An 18,769-nucleotide genomic window follows, 5' to 3' on the forward strand; every position below is an offset into this window, starting at 1 on the left:
ATTGGGAATTTTTACTGTAATTATATTTAAAAATTACTACGTCAACAGAATCTTTCCTAATCTTACAAATAATTTAAAGGAGTGTGATAGGTTGAAAAACCAATTTCCAAAAGACATCCATACCATAATCCCTAGAACTTGTAAATGTTAACCATATTTGGAAAAAGGACCTTGGCAGGTGTGATTAAGTTAAGGATATCGAAATGAGATTATCCTGTAATATATGGATGGGCCCTAAATGCAATCACAAATTCCTTATAAGGGAAAGGCAGAGGGAGATGCGACACAGAGGAGGAGAAGGCACTATAACCAGGGATGCAGAGATTGAAGTGATAAAGCAAGGAATGTCAGCAGTTACAGAAGCTGCAAGGGGGAAACAGATTCTCCCCTAAAGACAAAAGGAAAAGCCACCCTGGCCCAGCTGACATCTTGATTTTGACCTAGTGAAATTGATTTTAGACTTCTGGCCTCCAGAAGAGTGAAAAAATAAACTTCTGTTGTTTTAAGCCAATAAATTTGCAACAATTTGTTACAGCCACAACAGGAAACTAATACAAGCAGGTAAGAAAAACATTTTCAAATATTCTTAAAATACATACATTCTATAACGGTATTATATGAACATGCTCCAATCTGTATTTTCATTCTATGATGATATGGAAACCCTGATTAGTTTATGTCAACATCTCATCTGGAACAATTTGCAATCTTGCTGCATTTTGTTCCCTTGAAGATATATAATATTAAAATTCCCACCACACCTATGTTCAGTGAAATACAATACTGAGCTACCCAATCTCCAATAGTACTTCTCAGTAAACTTCTCATGTATTCAATTACTAACAGCAAATGTTATAATGCCAAACCTATACTATCAACATGAGGGCCCAAACTGTATTTGTCTTTTTTTCACTACTTTATCTCTACCTACCATTTGATACAATTTGTCAAATTAAATCATTTTTCTTTTTCCTATGGAGATTTTCCTGTAAACAAACACTGCTGTTTTCCACACCACTCCTCCCCTTCCCATGCCCTGCAGCTTGAAAATGAGCCTGCACAGCACTATCCACAATACCACGAGTGGTAAGGAGAAATCACACCATAGTCAAAAGCAAGCCAAGGTTCAGTAGTAGAATGCTCACCTGCCATGAGGGAGACCCTGGTTGGATCCCCAGCTCATGCACCAAAAGCAAGCCGAACTTAACATGTTGAAAAAGGAGGAAGAATCTGATGGGTCACATGGAGTTGTTTCACAAGGAAAATCCGCTTATGTGAACACTTATGCACAAGTCAGATTTGGTTCCACCATTATCAACTGTTTCTAGGTTTAAAACTCCATGTTCCTTCCACTACAGAATCCTGCCTCTCTCAAATTAGGATTGTTGGAGTCCACCAAGGTGTCATTCATCAAGTGCCAAGCACATGATTTGTATAATCAGTTTTAGTTCTACTTCCTTTTACTTCAGGCAGGGAGATTTATTCTTAACCTATACAAGTTTCTATCATTTTACATGCATACAAGGCCCTGGCAAACGCATCAAGGGAGAGAGGAAGTCTTCCTTGTACTTGATAGAGGCTGTTCCCCACTGTGGTGAAAAAAGAAAAGGGGGAGGGGGCGCAGTTAGACACTGCTACTATCTCCAACTGTGCTAATCACAAAATTATCACTCAACTAACCTCTCCCTTCCTCTGAACTTTCATGTCATATTCAGAATCTGCTCTATTTGGGCTATAAATAAAATGGCTCTTAAGAACCATTATGATTTGTTTGTAAATCTTCCCTCTTCTACTAAATTACAAGCTCTTTAAGACCAGAAACCAAGTCTCACTCAGCTTGGCATCTCCAAAGTACACAGAACAGTCTTTCACATTAGACAGTGAACATGTATTTAACTAAAGTCATCAAGTTGACTTCTAGTATCTTTTTTTTTTTTTTTTTTTTTTTTAGAGAGGGAGGAAAGGAAGGAAAGACAGAGAAGGAAGGAAGGATGGAAGGAAGGAAGGGAGGAAGAAAGGGAAACATCTTTAAACATTTTCTTGTTTTTATTATATTTTGTTTGTTCATTTGTTACATGGGCTGGGACCGGGAATCGAACCGGGGTCCTCCGGCATGGCAGGCAAGCACTCTTGCCCGCTGAGCCACCGCGGCCCGCCCGACTTCTAGTATCTTATACACTGTGTGAAAACAAAATCATCTGCAAATTATTCAGTTTGTTATGCAATTGGTAGTTATGCTATCAGTTGGACAGATAACTTTCTCTAAAATCTCTGTTCAACTATGCCAGATTAAGAACCCTAGAATTCTACTATATATTTATTTCCCAATTCATTTCCAAATGAACTCACTATTTAGGGCTGTTACGAGAATTGGCACAATACCTAGCACAGACCTGATTTATAATGTCACCTAACACTTACATGGCACATTTAGTGTATAAAACAATTTGAAATGCAACTCATTTCATGCCCTCCGAAACCTATGAAGAACTGCAGTCAGGTAGACATAATGATGCACTTTCATACAGAGGAATTGAGGAGCAGACTAAAGCAGTGGTTCTCAGACCACTGACCGCTGCATCAGAATCACACTGAGGGGCATGACAGCAATCCAGTTTCAGAGACAGAGCATCAGAATCACCAAAGGGTAGAGCCTGAACCCATAATTTGAATAAGGACCCCCGGTGATTTTGACACATGATCAACTTTGGGAACTTATGATAAGAATTCAGAGCCCATGAGGGCTGATGATATGTGGAGAGTTTCCTTTGCTTGGACTGGCTTACCTAAGCAAACTACCAACTACTTCCCTGGAAAATAAAAACATTGCTTGTGGCTGAATGTGGGCCTATGTGTTCCTAAGAACACAAAGTGGAACAAAAGTAAAAACGCCTTCACTTGGGTAGTACTTTGAGGAGACAAAGATGTAATCAGTTAGGGCTGACACAAAATCTGTCTTTAACTTCAAAATCTGTCTTTTAATACACTATTCTTAAATATTTTAACCCATCACTTGCCAAATTAATTTACTATCTCTTTGTATTAATTACACAATTTTTGGCTAAACAAAAATGTTAAATAAAAAGCTTCCCCCAAAAAATGAACTAAGAGAATTAAATAGCTTCACACATACTATCTATGGCATAGACAGCTAGTTATCTCCCCTTCTTCCATAATAATAGCTAGTCAAGCACATGATTACCCAACTAGCTTTAACTTCCCAGCCTCCCTGGCAGCAAGTATAGCCATGGGACAGAATCTGAAAAGAAGGGTTGTCTGCCACGAATGAGACTAGACATCAAGTGAGTACTCCTCCTCTGTCTCTTTCTTCACCTTCCTATAGCCAGCACAAGGACACAGATGAGAATCATACCCTCGTACAGGAGAGCAACACAATGGGAGAAATTTGTGTCTCTGACTGACCAAATGAGGCCACACAACCTGACCACTTACCTGGAACTCACTTCCCTGTGTTCTTAACTAAAGCAATCAAACTCCTGGACCTTTGCCTCTCTTACAGCAGCTTAACTGTTTACTCTTAATACACTATTGTTCATGTAATGATAACTAATTCACTCTCGCCACTGCATCAGGTGAGGACATTTCTAATATATTTACAATATTTGGTAACAGAATTTTGGACCTTCAAAGATTTTTTTTCTCTCTTTTTTCTTTTTTGCATGGGCAGGCACCGGGAATAAACCTGGGTCTACGGCATGACAGGCAAGAATTCTGCCACTGAACCACCGTCACATCGCCCTGAAAGGCTTTTAAAAATCACCAACCAAATCCCTCAGGTTTATACACAAGGTCCACATGGATGGACCTAGAGAATATTATGCTGAGTGAATCCAGCCAAAAACTAAAGGACAAATACTGTATGGTCCACTGATGTGAACGGACATTCGAGAATAAACTTGAAATATGTCATTGGTAACAGAGTTCAGCAGGAGTTAGAAACAGGGTAAGACAATGGGTAATTGAAGCTGAAGGGATACAGACTGTGCAACAGGACTAGATAAAAAACTCAAAAATGGACAGCACAATAATACCTAATTGTAAAGTAATCATGTTAAAACACTGAATGAAGCTGCATCTGAGCTATAGGTTTTTGTTTTGTTTTGTGTTGTTTTGTTTTGATTTTACTATTATTACTTTTATTTTTTTCTCTATATTAACATTCTATATCTTTTTCGGTTATGTTGCTAGTTCTTCTAAACCAATGCAAATGTACTAAGAAATGATGATCATGCAGCTATGTGATGATGTTAAGAATTAATGATTGCATGTGTAGAATGGTATGATCTCTAAATGTTGGGTTAATTTCTTTTTTTCTGTTAATTAAAAAAAAAAGAGAAGGGATAATTGGAGATGAAGGGATACAGACTGTACAACGGGACTGGATATAAAAACTCAGAAATGGACAGCACAATACTACCCAATTGTAATGCAATTATGTTAAAACACTGAATGAAGCTGCATGTGAGGTATAGGTTTTTTGTTTTTGTTTTTTTTGTTTTTTTTTTCTTTCTATTATTGTTTTAATTCTTATTCTGTTGTCTTTTTATTTCTTTTTCTAAATCGATGCAAATGTACTAAGAAATGATGAATATGCAACTATGTGATGTTATTAAGAATTACTGATTGTACATGTACATTGAAATGATTTCTAATTGTTTTGTTAATTCTTTTTTTAATTAATAAAAAAAAAAAAAAAAAAAAAAAAAAAAAAAAAAAGAATAAACTTTGGCCCCATGGGGTTGCAAGATCACTTCCACTAATAATTCTCAAACTTCAGGTTTTTGAGAATTTTGAAAATTTAAGGTTCTCAAACTTTACAATACAGCAGGCCCTATCCCAGATATTTGCATACAGTAGGTCTGGGTCAGACCCAAGAATACACGTTTCTTAATACACTTTCCAGAAGAGTCTGAGTATAACTAGTCTACGGGTTAAAGATTTCTGACAAATTTCCATTCTCCCAATCAAAGCTAGTAACAGGATGACCATCCCTCAAGCTGGAGTCAAAACTAGCATGATTTAAATAAGGTAAAAGTGTCAAGACCAAGGCATTAAGAAAGTACAAAGGCATTAAGAAAGTACAAAGATCTGATGAGGGGAAAAAAAGAAGTTGGACCTGCAATTTATAAAGAATCTGAGATTGTCTCTTCTTACCCCTGCACAAGAGACAATCAGAGAATTACTACAGAAATGCTTGAGAGTGCTTACAGACTGTAATAGGTGACCCAAGAAAAGAATTATGTCACATTTCACAAACCAGATAATCTGGGTTTTTATCTAGCACTTTGATACTTCAATGAACTGAAGTGCAACTTGGAGATGAGTATTCCATAAAGTATTCATTATCCTTTTTTTTCTCCTCATAAAGTATTCATTATCCTTTTTTTTCTCCTCAAATTTTTATTTATAAATCTACCAAAATTACCAATATACACCTTAATTAAGTTTGACAACCCATATCAGTATTATATAGGTATGTGAATGTAGTTATAGCAAAAAGTTAGGCATACAAATACAACACTGTGCTATAAAATGAATACACCAGTAAGTTTAAGCAGTTTTCTTAAAAAATGACCTCTCTTTTTCCCTTCAAAAGAACACTCAGTGATTCATTTGGTAGTACCCCTTGGTGGTCCCTGTAATCACTTTTCCGAGGTCCCACACCTTGTATAATCCCCTCCTTAAACCTGGGTCGCTCTATGACTTGTTATTGACCCACATAAACTGATGAAAATGATACTGTGCCAGTTTCAAGCCTAAGCCTCAAGAAAGCCTAATAGCTTCCACTTTTGGCACCTCTGGAATCCAGTTACCACATAAGAATCCAACTACCTGAGACCATCATATCATGTATGAGAAAGCCCAAGTCAGCCAGATGAAAAGCCATGTGGAGGAAGATGCCCGAGATTCCACACATGGGAGGGAATAAGTCGTCTTGGACCTTCCAGTCCCAGCAGATGCCATGCAGAATAGAGACAAGTCCTACCCAAATTATACAACTGTGAGCAAAGCAATGAGCACTGTTTTAAGCCACTGAATTTTGCCATGGTTTGTTAAGCAGCAACAAATAACCTCAACATTGTGTATGCCATAAGGAAAAAATTACAATGTACCTGTTTGCAAAATGCTCAAAAACAAACATTCTACCCCTTCTGAAATAACTTATCTTTTTTAATTTGAATAAAGGTTGGTAAATTCTAACATCTCATACCAGCAAACTTCCTTAACAAATAACTTAGAACTCATATCAGATGGTTAATATTGACGAGAGAACGAGTGTTAAAGACTTCATCTTCAGACTAGAGATCTATACACACCCACAAACAAAAGTTTATTTACTAAACTTTAATAAAAATTGGCCACAGATGACCTCTTTGAGAATACATTGTCTCAACTAAGAACACTGGGCAGAGTTTCTGACACTGGTTTATCTCCTTGCATAGAGAAAATAAGTAATGGAGTACTGCTACCTTATTAGTGAATATCAACTATGGCTAAAGTCTTTATTAATAATCCAAACTTTTATTGAGAATATTACATACTACGTGCCAGATACCCCAGGAACCAGAAAGGAACAGTCCTTGCCCAAAATGGCTCAATCTAGCAAAGCCTCCAAACACAAATACGATTTTTAAATGTGTGGGCAATAAGAGCACCAGAAGGAACTAATGAGACCCTATCCTCACCTCCTTCTAGGAGGCCTAGGAAAGACTTCACAAAGGAGATGACACCTGAGATGAGGAACTAAGGTGTGGAAGACTCATCCCACACCCAGCCCACTAGGATTAGCATTTATTCCAATACTGGCTCTTGCAAGTTCCACAGGGAGAAAGGAGACATTTGTCTGCTTTGTTCCCCAAGTGTCCCTAGCATCTAAAAAAGGTCCTGTCACAGCAGACATACAAACATTTCTTCAATTTAATTTTAACATCTACAGAAATGTGAACTTGCACAATTTGTTCAACACCATGCACAAAAAAGACGAGTAACAATTTACAGAGTTGCTCTGAGAATTAAATGAGATAATTATGATGGGATTTGGAAAACAACAAAGTATAAAATTTGGGTGGTATTATTATTTCAGAAGAAGTAGCATTTGTTTGCTTGTTTCTAATGTTTCAAGCACCTACAACATGCAGGCTGTGTGTAGTATGAAAATGCTATTAAAAAAAACACAATGTGCTCCCAAGGAAACCTGAGAGGAAAGGAGAACACATCTGAGGAAATAAGGACTTAGCTCTAGAATGGAGTGAAAATAGAAGGCCATAGAAAAGGAGATTGTAAGGGTCAGCTGCGGTCAGACTATAAAGAGAACTCGAGTATTTTAATAATTTGATCTCCATTCCATGCAAATGAGTCATATAAAATTGCAAGCTGTGGAACAGCACAATCAGAGTGGGAGAAAGTATAGTAGGAGGCTGAGGATGACAGTGCAAAAAAAAATAGAAGAAAAATAACAGAATACAAAAACTGATTTCAAAGGGGAACAGTAAAGCATCAACAAATACACATTCGACTAGTGGATAAACTATGCATTGACCTCTATTCTTTCATAAAACTCCACTGAAAATAAAACCCACTAAAATAAATTTTTAAAAATAACTTCAATAAAAACAGGAAAGGAGACAGTGATGGAGAAACAATTCTTGTGAAAAACAGAAAGAAGTAGGAGAAGCAGACTTGTCAGAAGCCAGAAAATAAGTATTGTTGCTGGAGAAGCCAAGAAAACTAGTCAATAAGCCCCAAAACCTGGAAAGGTTCAGAAACTGGGAGGCTCAAGACATAAAGACATTCTCTAGGTCTGCCCAATAAATGCTTGGGAACATCCACACACTAAAACCCAGTGCACTTAATGTTCAAGATCTCGCTTTCTAAATATGTTTCTCCATTACAACAAAACCTGAGTGCTAGGCAGAGTTCTTAGACTTGATACCAAAAGCATGATCAACAAAAGAAAGAAAAAAAAAAACTTAATAAATTTGGCCTCATCAAAATTAAAGGCAAGCTATAGACTGCGAGAAAATATTCTCAAACTACACACCCAACCAAGATCTTATATATAGTCTAGGTACATAACTCAACAATAATCTTTTTTAAATCCTATAAAAAAAAAATAGGCAAAAGATATGAGCAGATATTCCACCAAAAAGAAGATATAGATGGCAAATAAGTAGATGAAAAGATGTTCCCCATCAAGAGTCATTAGGAAAATGCAAATTAAAACTACAATGGGATAGCATTACATCTACCAGAACCATTAAATAAAAAACTGTATTTGTGGCATGTTTGAAATTTATTGTTTTGTATATATGTTATTTTTCATAAAAAAGAAAAAAAAAGGAAGAGGAATATAACAGAGATGACAGGATTTACCAAATGAGTATGACTCCTGAAATCATTATATTGATATTTCTTTTGGTCTCCGGTGTCTTGGAGGAACTATAAGAAAAAAAGAAAAATTGTGGAACTGTATCCTATATCAAATTTTAAAATCTGTTCTATAACTAGTTGCTAAAATGTACTTGGAGGGTGGTGCAATGGTGGCTCAGTGGCAGAACTCTCGCCTGCCATGCTGGAGACCCAGGTTCGATTTCCAGAACCTGCCCATGCCAAAAAAAAAAAAAAAAAAAAAAAAAATGTACTTGGAAATTTATTGCTTTTTTGTATATATGTTAAATTTTAAAATTTTTTTTTAAAAGTTATATACTGTATGATTTCATTTGTACAACAGTATTGAAATGACAAAACTACAGAGATGGAGAATAAATGAATGGTTGTCAAGGGACAGTGACAGGAGACTGGGGAGGGGGAGGTAGCTGTGAACATGAAGGGGGAGCAAGCAGAAGTTTTTCTGTGGTGGTGGAACAGTTCCATATCTTAACTGTGGGGTGGGTACACAAGTGTACATATAGGATAAAGGTACACATAACTATGAGCACACACACACACAAATAAATACAGGTTAAAAAAATGGTAGAGGGGGTGCAAGGGTAGTTCAGGGGTAGAATTTCCATCGGCCATGCAGGAGACCTGGGTTCAATTTCAGGCCCATGCACTTTCTCCAAAAAAAAAACAAACAAGCAAACAAACAAAAATTCAACAAATAGTGCTGCAATAATGCAATTCTCACATGGAAAAAGAATGAAATGTGATCCCCACCAAGCAGAATACCGAAAAAGAAAAGGTAGAAACTGAACAAGGTCTATGGTCTAGTTAGTAGAAATGTAACAACATCAAATTCCTGGTTTTAATTTTGTACAAGCACTATGTAAGACTTCACCACTGGGAAAAGATGGGTAAAGGAAACACAGGACTCTGTACTAAAAACAAGAGGTAGGACTCCTTAGGGAAACGGCCAATTCCAAAGGTGGGCCAGAGGAAGTGCACCATGAACCTGGAAAGGGCTTTAAAAAAAAGAATGGAAATCTGCTAAAAGGACACAGAAGCCACCTCAAAGGGACTTCCACTGGCAAAATCTAGGACAATCAGCACCTCAAACTAATCATAGTAATAACAGACTATAACCCCTGAATAAAACAGGAAATCTGGTATCCACAGTGATATAAAATCACTGAATAAATTGAAGATCTAATTACGAATGGAATATTCACATAATTTAAAAGTACTTCCACGCAAGTGAGTGTAAGGGTGGGTCAGTGGGAGAATTCTCGCCTGCCATGAGGGAGACTGGGATTCAAGTCCTGGTCCACGTACGTCCCAAAACAAACAAACAAAAATGTAACAGGTATTGCAATAATGGATGCTCAATGGAAAAAGAATGAAATGTGACCCCACCATATAGCATAGGAAAAAAAAAGTACTTCCACACAAAATACTTATTAATACAAAAGAGGAAAAAAGCAACTTCAAAAATGGAGAGGCCTGGAGGCACCACTTTAATCAAGTGATCAAACGAGCATTACCAGTAATGGGGCAAACTGAAATCATACCTTACTTGTGGCAGTAATAATAATGGCTTCCAATCCACATCTAATCCCTGAAACTTGTGGACATGCTACCTCTCACATGGCAAAGGGGAATTAAGGTTACAAGCAGAGTTAAAGTAGCTAATCAGCTAACTTTAAAATAGGTAGGGAGATTATCCTGGATTCTTTAGGTGAGCCCAATGTAATAACAAGGGTTCTAAAAGTGTGAAAGAAGGGGGGTGAAAAGAAAACAAGAGAGGCAGTAGCATGAAAAGGACTAGGTCCTCAGTTGCTGGCTAAGAGGGGGGAAAAGGGGGGATGGGTCCTTGAGAAATGCAGGTGGCCTCTAGAACCAGAAAAAGACAAGGAAATGGATTCTCTACTAGATTCCAGAAGGAACACAGCCCTGCCGGCATCTTGATGTTAGCCCAGTGAGACCCATTTTGAACTTGACTTTCAAAACTGGGAGATGATATATTTCTGTTGTTTTAAGCCACTAGATTTGTGGCAATTTGGTTCAGCAACAACAGAAAGCTACTACACCACCTAAAAGAATGCAATGAGAAAAAGAAAACACTACTTCTGTGATATTCTTGCCAAAGATACCTGACCTACATCTGATATAAGGAAACATCAGACAAACCCACACTGAAAATGACTGTATAAAATAGCCTGGCATCTTCAAAAATATCAGTATCATGAAAGAAAGAATGGCTGCATAACTATGCTAGATCAAAAAAGATGAAAAGGTCATCATGGCAAAATCCTGGTAACTCTAGACTGCCTTCTTTTCCTATGAAGAACACTTCTGGGGCAAGTGTCTACACTTAAGAGTCTTAAGAATTAGATGGCAGAAAGGCATCCCTGGGAAATTCCAGGCTTTGATGGCTGTACTACCGTTCCTTGTATGTAGGAAATAAGTATTAAATTATGCAAAAATGAAGAGAACATTGAATCAGCAATTTTCTATGGTTCAGGGGAAAAAAGTTATGTGTACTATTGCTGCAACTTTTCTGAGGTGGTTTTTGTAAAAATTAATTAATTAAAGGTGGTAAGGCCCTTATTTACAGCCCAAATTCTGTACAGCCTGCAACTACCCTATCCTCAAATACATCAGAGGCATATTCTCTGGGAGAAAAAAGAACACAATGGTCCATTTTACAGATACAGAGCACAAAAGAGGACAGGGGTGAGGTAGAAGGCTAAAAGCAGAATGAACTGATGGTCTTAACACAAAAACTGAGGACTCCAGCTTCCTTTCCCAGTCCTTCCAGAATACCAGCATCAAGGATGCTCCCTCTCTTCCTAGGAAAAGGATTTACAATCTCAAACTGGAGACACTAAGCACCCGGCATAAGAGCCATACCCGGGTTCCTCAATCACGGTATGAAGTCCCACCAATAACTTTCAGTCAGCTTTGCAGTCCCTTAGTCTTAAATACAAGCCACCAAACCAAAGACAGCAGAACATCTTTAGCTGCCAACATGAAAGAGACGAAAAAAAGCAGAAAAACCGAATCCAGAAGAAATCATGACAATGCCATGCAGAAGAGAAAAAGGTATTAATAATTAAAATAAGCTAAGAAAGGGAAAGGAATATGTACATGTTTATTTTTACATGAAGTAAAAACAAAATGCAAGTTAGAAAAAAAGAAATCAATAAAATGGTAAAAGTTGAAAAATATCAAGAGAATAAAAAACAAATAGACAAGATAACAAAATTACACATTACTTGAGAAAACCAAAGAGAAGAAAATATCAAGGAATTATATTTAAAAATTGTCCAGAAAGATATGAATCTCCAAAGTTAAAAGATGTGTCCAATATAATGAAAACACCCATGTCAAAGCATATCATTACAAAATTTCAGATCACTCAAAATATTGAACAGATATTTAAAACTACCAGAGAGGGAAGGGATACAGAAAAAGCCTAAAAACCTACTAATAAATTCATGGATCTAAGTAATATTTAGGGGCTGCTCACATCACAGAATCAAACAGATATTCTGTGGCTAATGGAATTATATTACCCACAAAGTGTTCCCCTCTCTCACCACACCTCCAAAAAAATAAAAGCCAGAATATTTCATTAAGCCTCTGGATCTTACTACCAACCAACAGGAAATACAAGACACAGGGAGGAAACTACAAGACAGATGCCACAGTTTCTTCAACAAATAAATTGCAAAGGGGAAAAAAATATGGATGGTTAACCAATAGATAAGAGAGACAAAAGATTTATCAACCAATAGCAATTGATGAACATTACTTAGATCCTGACTTGAACAAACTGTTTAAAAAATATAATTCTGAGGCAATCACGACAATTTGAACACTCACTGGCTATGTAAAGGATTACTGGTAATCTTTTTAGGAATGATAATGGTACTGGAGTTACATTTTAGTCTTTATCTTTTGGAGAAACACTGAAATATTTTAAAGTGCAACTGTATTCTGGGTTTGCTTCAAAAAATTCAAAGGGAAAAGGAATGGAAGGGGATACAGATTTTTTTTTAAGGGACCATGGGTTGATAAATGTTGAAGTTGGCTGACAGGTACATGGAGGTCATTATGGTCTCTATACTTCTGTGTTAAGTTTCAACTTTCTCGGGTTATTTTCTTCAGTAATGGAATCTGTAATATAAATTATATCTCCTTTGTGAAGGTAGAAAACCCTGAAGCGATACATCTAGGGTCCTCAGTAAAAATTACATTCAGTCTGCAATTCTAGACTAGTTAGAAGCAGGTGGTTTCAAGTTAAATATTCACCTATGTTAATAAAAAGTCAATAAATTATGTCTTAAATTTTAAGTCAAATACAAACACAGGCGGGCCACAGTGGCTCAGCAGGCAGAGTTCTAGCCTGCCATGCCGGAGACCCAGGTTTGATTTCCGGTGCCTACTCATGCAAAAAAAAAAAAAGATCTTACTGGGCAATGAACCAGTGGCACAGTGGCAGAATTCTCACCAGCTATACGAGAGACCCAGGTTCAATTCCCATAGTCTGCCCACATCAAAAAAAAAAAAACAGTGACAGGGTTACTTTCTCCAGTCTCTGATCTCTTTTTTTATCCCGTGAGAGAAGCTAATTTTGTCCAGAACCCATGTGCACACCCACCCCATCAAGGCACGTGCTCAAAGAAAGCCATTCCCAGTTCCAAGAGTAGGCCTAGTAGGTCTAGATAATTCTATTTCCCTTTCTAGTGACTGTTTCGGAAATGGACACATAACCCATGAGATAAATCTGTCAAAGAGTTTCTCGGTGAAACTTCCACATTCTCATACAGCTACAAGAAAAATAGTTTTCTCTTCTTTTTCTAGACACTGCTGAGTCCAGATACAACCTTGAAACTGCTGCAGCCATCTTGTTAATCTGAGGATAGTGCCAACACAAACAATGACTAAAATGAGAGATGGGAAAACCTGGGACCATAAAGACATTATTGTACTACAGAATCAATTAGCCTTAAAGCCAATCCAGGGCCTCTGGACTTCCAACCATATGACTTAAATTTCCTTAGTGGAAGCCAGTTTGGTCAGGGTCTCAAAACTTGCAACCAAAAGGATCCTAATGTATGCAATGAGTATATTATTTAGAAGTAGAGCAGTAACTGCCAGAAGAAACAGGTTAAAGAGTTGAGGTGAAAGTAATCACCTACGGAGCAGAGAAGCCCTGAAACCCAAAGGTACCAGTGTCTCCAAGAACATCAATCAGTTGATTCCTCTACCCCATAATGTCAACACCCCTTTTCAATGTGAAGTTAGAATGGTCACTGCCCAAATATCCTTGAAGACTGAGAGAAGGATCAAATGAGAAGGAGGAATTGTAACAGAGAACATAGAATTTAACAAGTTTGACTATTTCTTTTTAGTCTCTAGTGTATGACAACAGCTAAAAGGAAATACCTGAAATTGTGGAACGGTAACCTTCACTATACATTGAAGTTTGTTCTATAACTACTTGTTACAATGTATTTTGAAATCTATCCTTTTCTTTGTATGTCTTATATTTCACAATAAAAAAGGTTTAAAAAAAAAAAAGGTGGGAACAGGGTCTCCTATAATCACTAATGTGCATTCTAATGTGTATTATGAATCTCCAAGAAAATAATATTCTCTAAGAGTAGTTTCTTTGTATCATCGCTAGTGGTCTGTGGTATACATTTTGAGAAATGTAAGCTACCCTATTGTGGGTCCTACTCCTAATCCAGTAGCTGATTTTTATTCCTGTGCCCATATCCTTTCATTGTCTTAATTTTGCTTTTTAAACATCATTTAGCATCTACTATGCAAACCTTTATAATAATAGTTTTAAAACTATTATGTCTTGGTCTCCCCTGCAAGATCCTGACCATGTGAGAAAGGTAGAATATTTTTTACTGACTTCTCCAGTACCTGGAAGAATATAGTGTGGGTAATACTAAAAAATATCTTATCAAATAAATAATGCATGCATTTCAACCTCACTCTTTTCAGTAATTCAAGCAAACATTTACGGAGTCTTCTATATGAGAATACATTAGGCACTGAAAATACAACAGTGAACAAAACAGACACAACCCCAGCTCTCAAGCAGCTAAGTCTAAAGAAGGCAGAACAGAAAAACAAAACTCAACCAAACTAACCAGCTATAAAGTTCAGATGAAAGGAGTGATAAGAAGGAAAAGTTCAAGGTGCTGTGAAACCTAACCTAAAGGGGTTCAGGGGTGCTCACAGAGGAGTCGGGGAAGGATTCCCAGTAAATGACATTTAAATTGATATCTAAATGTTGAGTAGGTGTTAGTATGGCAAAGTCCCGAGCACATTATATGCATCCATTTACTCTTCGCAACATTAGTAGGTACTATTACAACCCTGTTATACAGATGGGGAAACCGAAGCTCAGAGAAGTATACACAGCTAAGATTCAAAGCCAAGTATCTAGTTCAGACTCTACAGAACATACTCTTTACCACTACACGCTGTTTCTGGCAGATAGATTCTAAGGTTAACTTCCATGAGTCCCATCCTCTGATGTTTACACACTCTTGTATAAGTGTAGACCCCTTCCCTTAAGTGTGGGTGGGATCTGTAACTTGCTTTTAACCAACAGAATATGGGAAAGGGGATGATGTCAATTCTGCAGTTATGATACATAAGACTGTAATAATTGCCTTGCAAGGGGATGCTCTACCTGATTTTGAGAAAATTAAGTGGTCATGTTCAAAAGGCTACATGACAGGGAACAGAGGGCAGACTTCAGCCAAGAGTCAGCAAGAAACGGAGGCCCTCAGTATGACAGTCCACCAGGAACTGAATGCTACCAACAACCAAGTGAGCTTGGAAGAGATGTCATCCCAGTCGCCTCAAATGAGACCACGGCCCAGATCAACTTCTTAGCTACAAAAAAGGACCCAGCTAAGTTGTGCCCAGACTTCAGACCCAAAGAAATTATAAGATAAAAACGTATGCTATTTCAAGCTGCCAAGTTTATGGCAATATTGTTACAGAGGAAAAAAATACCAAATACACTGTTTCAAAATAGTTATTCCATTTACCCTGCTACTTTATTGAAATGGTGATTTTCAACTACTCTACACATGAAGCAGACTTCAGAGGTTTACAGACTATCCTTTTATTAAAGCAAAACTCACAGGCAGAGATGTCAGCATTCACTACAATCTGACCCTCCATTTAACAACCTGGCCTGTTAATTCCATTACCTGCCATTTCTGTTTCTACTGACTGAATTTTCTCTTACATCTTCAAGTTCATTAATTTTTTCTTCTACCATGTCCAATCTGCCATTACTGCTATCCAGTGTTTTTTCCACCTCACACTGTAGTTTTCACCTCTAAAAATTCAATTTGGGTCTTTTTTCCACATCTTCAATATCTCTGCCTCACTTTTAAAACAATATCTCTGCCTCACTTTTAAAAATATGTAATATAGTTACAATAACTGTACTACAAATGCCCTCCTCTGCTAATTCTATCATCTCTTGTCAGTTCTGGTTTGGTTTCAGTTGACTGCTCTTCTAATTATGAATTTCATTATCCTGCTTCACATATTTAGTAATTTTTTATTGGATGCAGGACATTGTGAGTGCTGGGTTTTGCAACAGTCTTTTAAAGAGTGCTGGGCTTCATAATGGCAGGCAATTAATTAGACTACTTTCAGATTAGTTTGCTCTTTTCAAGGTTTGTTAAGTTTTTCTCAGAGAGATCTGGAGTGCCTTTTCTTTAGGATTAGTTTGGTACTGCTAAGGCATAATCTTCCTGGTATTGCAAAGAGATCTTCTTGTATTGAATGAAATCTTTCCACACTAGTTGTAAGGTGGTCAGGTAATTCTAAACCCTATGTGGCATGCTGCTTACATCTCCCCAGTAATTCCTTTCTCCATAAATCATTCCTTTCTGAAGGTGTACTCTATACACATGTAAAAACTGGTACTCAAACACTTAAAAGATCCACTATGAAAACTTATGTAACTCTTTCTCTGCATAGTTCCCTCCACAGTGGAACCTCACTCTACAAATTAGAAATACCTTGGCTTCCCCCAACTATCATCTTTACTCCCTCAACTCAGTGTGTCCAATTCACTCGGTTTAGGATCCCTTCAGTGCATCAAAATCTGAAAAGTGCCTCCAGGCAGAAAACCAAGTCATCACAGTGCTTACCTCATTTGTTTCCCATCTCTCAGGATCACAGTCCTACACTTTCTATTGTTCAATATTTGAAGACAATTGTTCTATATTATTTCTCCTGTTTCTAGCTGTTTATAGTAGGAGGGTAAATTCAGAATATGCTACTGACTCACAGTCAAAAGCAGAAGTAATGATTTCTGGCAAGGAATTTTAAACTAAATGTCTTATAAAATTCAACTCCTAAGCATATTTATACTCACCCACCCACCCTACACACACATCCATATCTATCACATTACCCCATCTTAATTTTTATCACAGCATTTATTGCTGGTTTTTAATATGCTATTTGCTTCCTTGTTTATATCTCATCGAAGAATATAAGCTGTAGGAGCGTAGGGATCTTGTCTATTGCCATTTCTGTAACCTCAGCACGAGAACATGTTCTACCCAAGAACAGGCACTCAAATTTAGACACTTTCGGAAAGATGACCGAATAGAGTAGCTCAAGATAAGCTCTCCTCCCTGGAAAAGTTAGAAAAGGGACAGAGGGCGACGGACGTGGCAATTCAGGAATGCAGCTAACCTGGGAGAGCCTTCTGCAGCACACGGGTCAGCCCTGGTTGCAGAGGTGAAGAATTGAAAGAGGGCTGGAGCCTAGCACAGAGGTACAGAGCCCACAGGAGTACATGGATGGGAGCCGAGGACTAGGAAGGAAGCCAGGCCACATTCCTTGGGCGCACTACCATCACCAGCGCAGCTCCATGACTGGTGACACACCCCACACCCTGCGCACCTGAACCCCATCACCAGCTTCCATTCCCCGTGCTCCAGGTGCCCCCACCCTACCAGCTCCCAGTGCATATAACTACCCCACACCCCCACCCCAAATGCAGTCCAACACACCTCTCCTGCAACCCTCCCAAGCACTACCTCCCCATCCCTGTTTTCTACAGGCTGCTGCCAGTGCATAAAGGCTGCGGGCACAAAGCTTCATACCTAGGCTACCTGTGCCTCCCTGCCCATAGTGTCACACAGCATAACCCAGCTCCCCTTGAGCTCTGTGCATCAGTTTATGGCAGTCCTAGGCCCACGCAAGCACACGGTCCCTGAATCACGTCATTCAGCTCTGGGAACTGCACTTTACAGTAGTACTAGAACCACACATGTACACAGCTCTCAACCACACTTTCCAGCTCTGAGAAGGTGCTGACCTGTGCAGCCGGGTCACATGTGCCCCCAACCCATGAAGGCATAATGCCGATGTGCTGCCAAAGCTCTACGCAATTGCACAAAGGGTGCTATTCCTTAGGTCAGCGCACACCAGGGTTACGGTCCCCAGACCGGTGCATGTGAACAGCTATTTCCTTCCTGGCCACTGGGCAACCACATTCACGAGCATCATTGTAACATCCCCAACCTGGCCTATGCCTACCCTGAAACAAACTGCCACAATGAGGGCCCTACAGCGTACCCTGCTCCCTGTTCTACAACCATCCTGCAAACACAAGGCCTTAGACTACTGAAAGAAAATGACTCCTAAAGTAAATCAATCCAGATATTTACATGCCACGAAGACAGCAAAAGATCACAAAGCATATCACACGCAGTCAGATATAGCACTGCCTAATGACCAAATTAAAACACTAGAAGAGACAGAGACGTTGGAACAACTAATCAAACATGTTCATAAAATTCCACTTAATAAAATAAGTGGGATACTAAATGATATAACGGAGATGAAGAAGACAGTAGAAGAGCATAAATAGGAATTTGAAAGAATAAGCAGAAAAATAGCAGATTGTCATGGAGATTAAAGATTCTGTTGACCAAATAAAAAACATACTTGAGGCGCACAACACCAGATTTGAAGAGACAGAAGAAAGAATAAGAGATACAAAGGACAGGATAACTGATTGAGGACTCAAAACAGCAAATGGCAAAAAAGATGGAAAAAAATTGAATGGGAACTCAGGGAAATGATAGACAAAACAAAGCACACAAATATAAGAATAACAGGAGAAGAGAGGAGTGAAGGTCTAGGAAGAGTAGCTGAGAACACAGTATGGGAAAATTTCCCAGACCTCATAAAGGACATGAAATACAAGTCAAAGAAGCCAAACAAATTCTAAACAGAATAAATCCAAATAGAATAAATTCAAATAGGTCTTCCCCAAGACACACACTAATCAGTC

General features: G+C 38.1%; 1 protein-coding gene and 1 long non-coding RNA gene across 3 annotated transcripts in view; one reads left to right on the plus strand and one right to left on the minus strand.

The window, feature by feature from the left end:
* The window catches only part of LOC143648730 (uncharacterized), a 55,061-nt gene extending 51,256 nt beyond the window's left edge, over positions 1 to 3,805 (plus strand). Inside the window, exon 4 of the long non-coding RNA XR_013158752.1 lies at positions 3,689 to 3,805. This is a non-coding gene — a long non-coding RNA (uncharacterized LOC143648730). The remainder of the gene's footprint in view (positions 1 to 3,688) is intronic.
* The window catches only part of DYRK1A (dual specificity tyrosine phosphorylation regulated kinase 1A), a 200,351-nt gene that overhangs the window by 159,652 nt on the left and 21,930 nt on the right, over positions 1 to 18,769 (minus strand). The gene's annotated exons all lie outside the window — the stretch shown is intronic.

This window comes from Tamandua tetradactyla, chromosome 10, assembly GCF_023851605.1.
Source record: "Tamandua tetradactyla isolate mTamTet1 chromosome 10, mTamTet1.pri, whole genome shotgun sequence".
In the NCBI taxonomy this organism is placed as follows: Eukaryota; Metazoa; Chordata; class Mammalia; order Pilosa; family Myrmecophagidae; genus Tamandua; species Tamandua tetradactyla.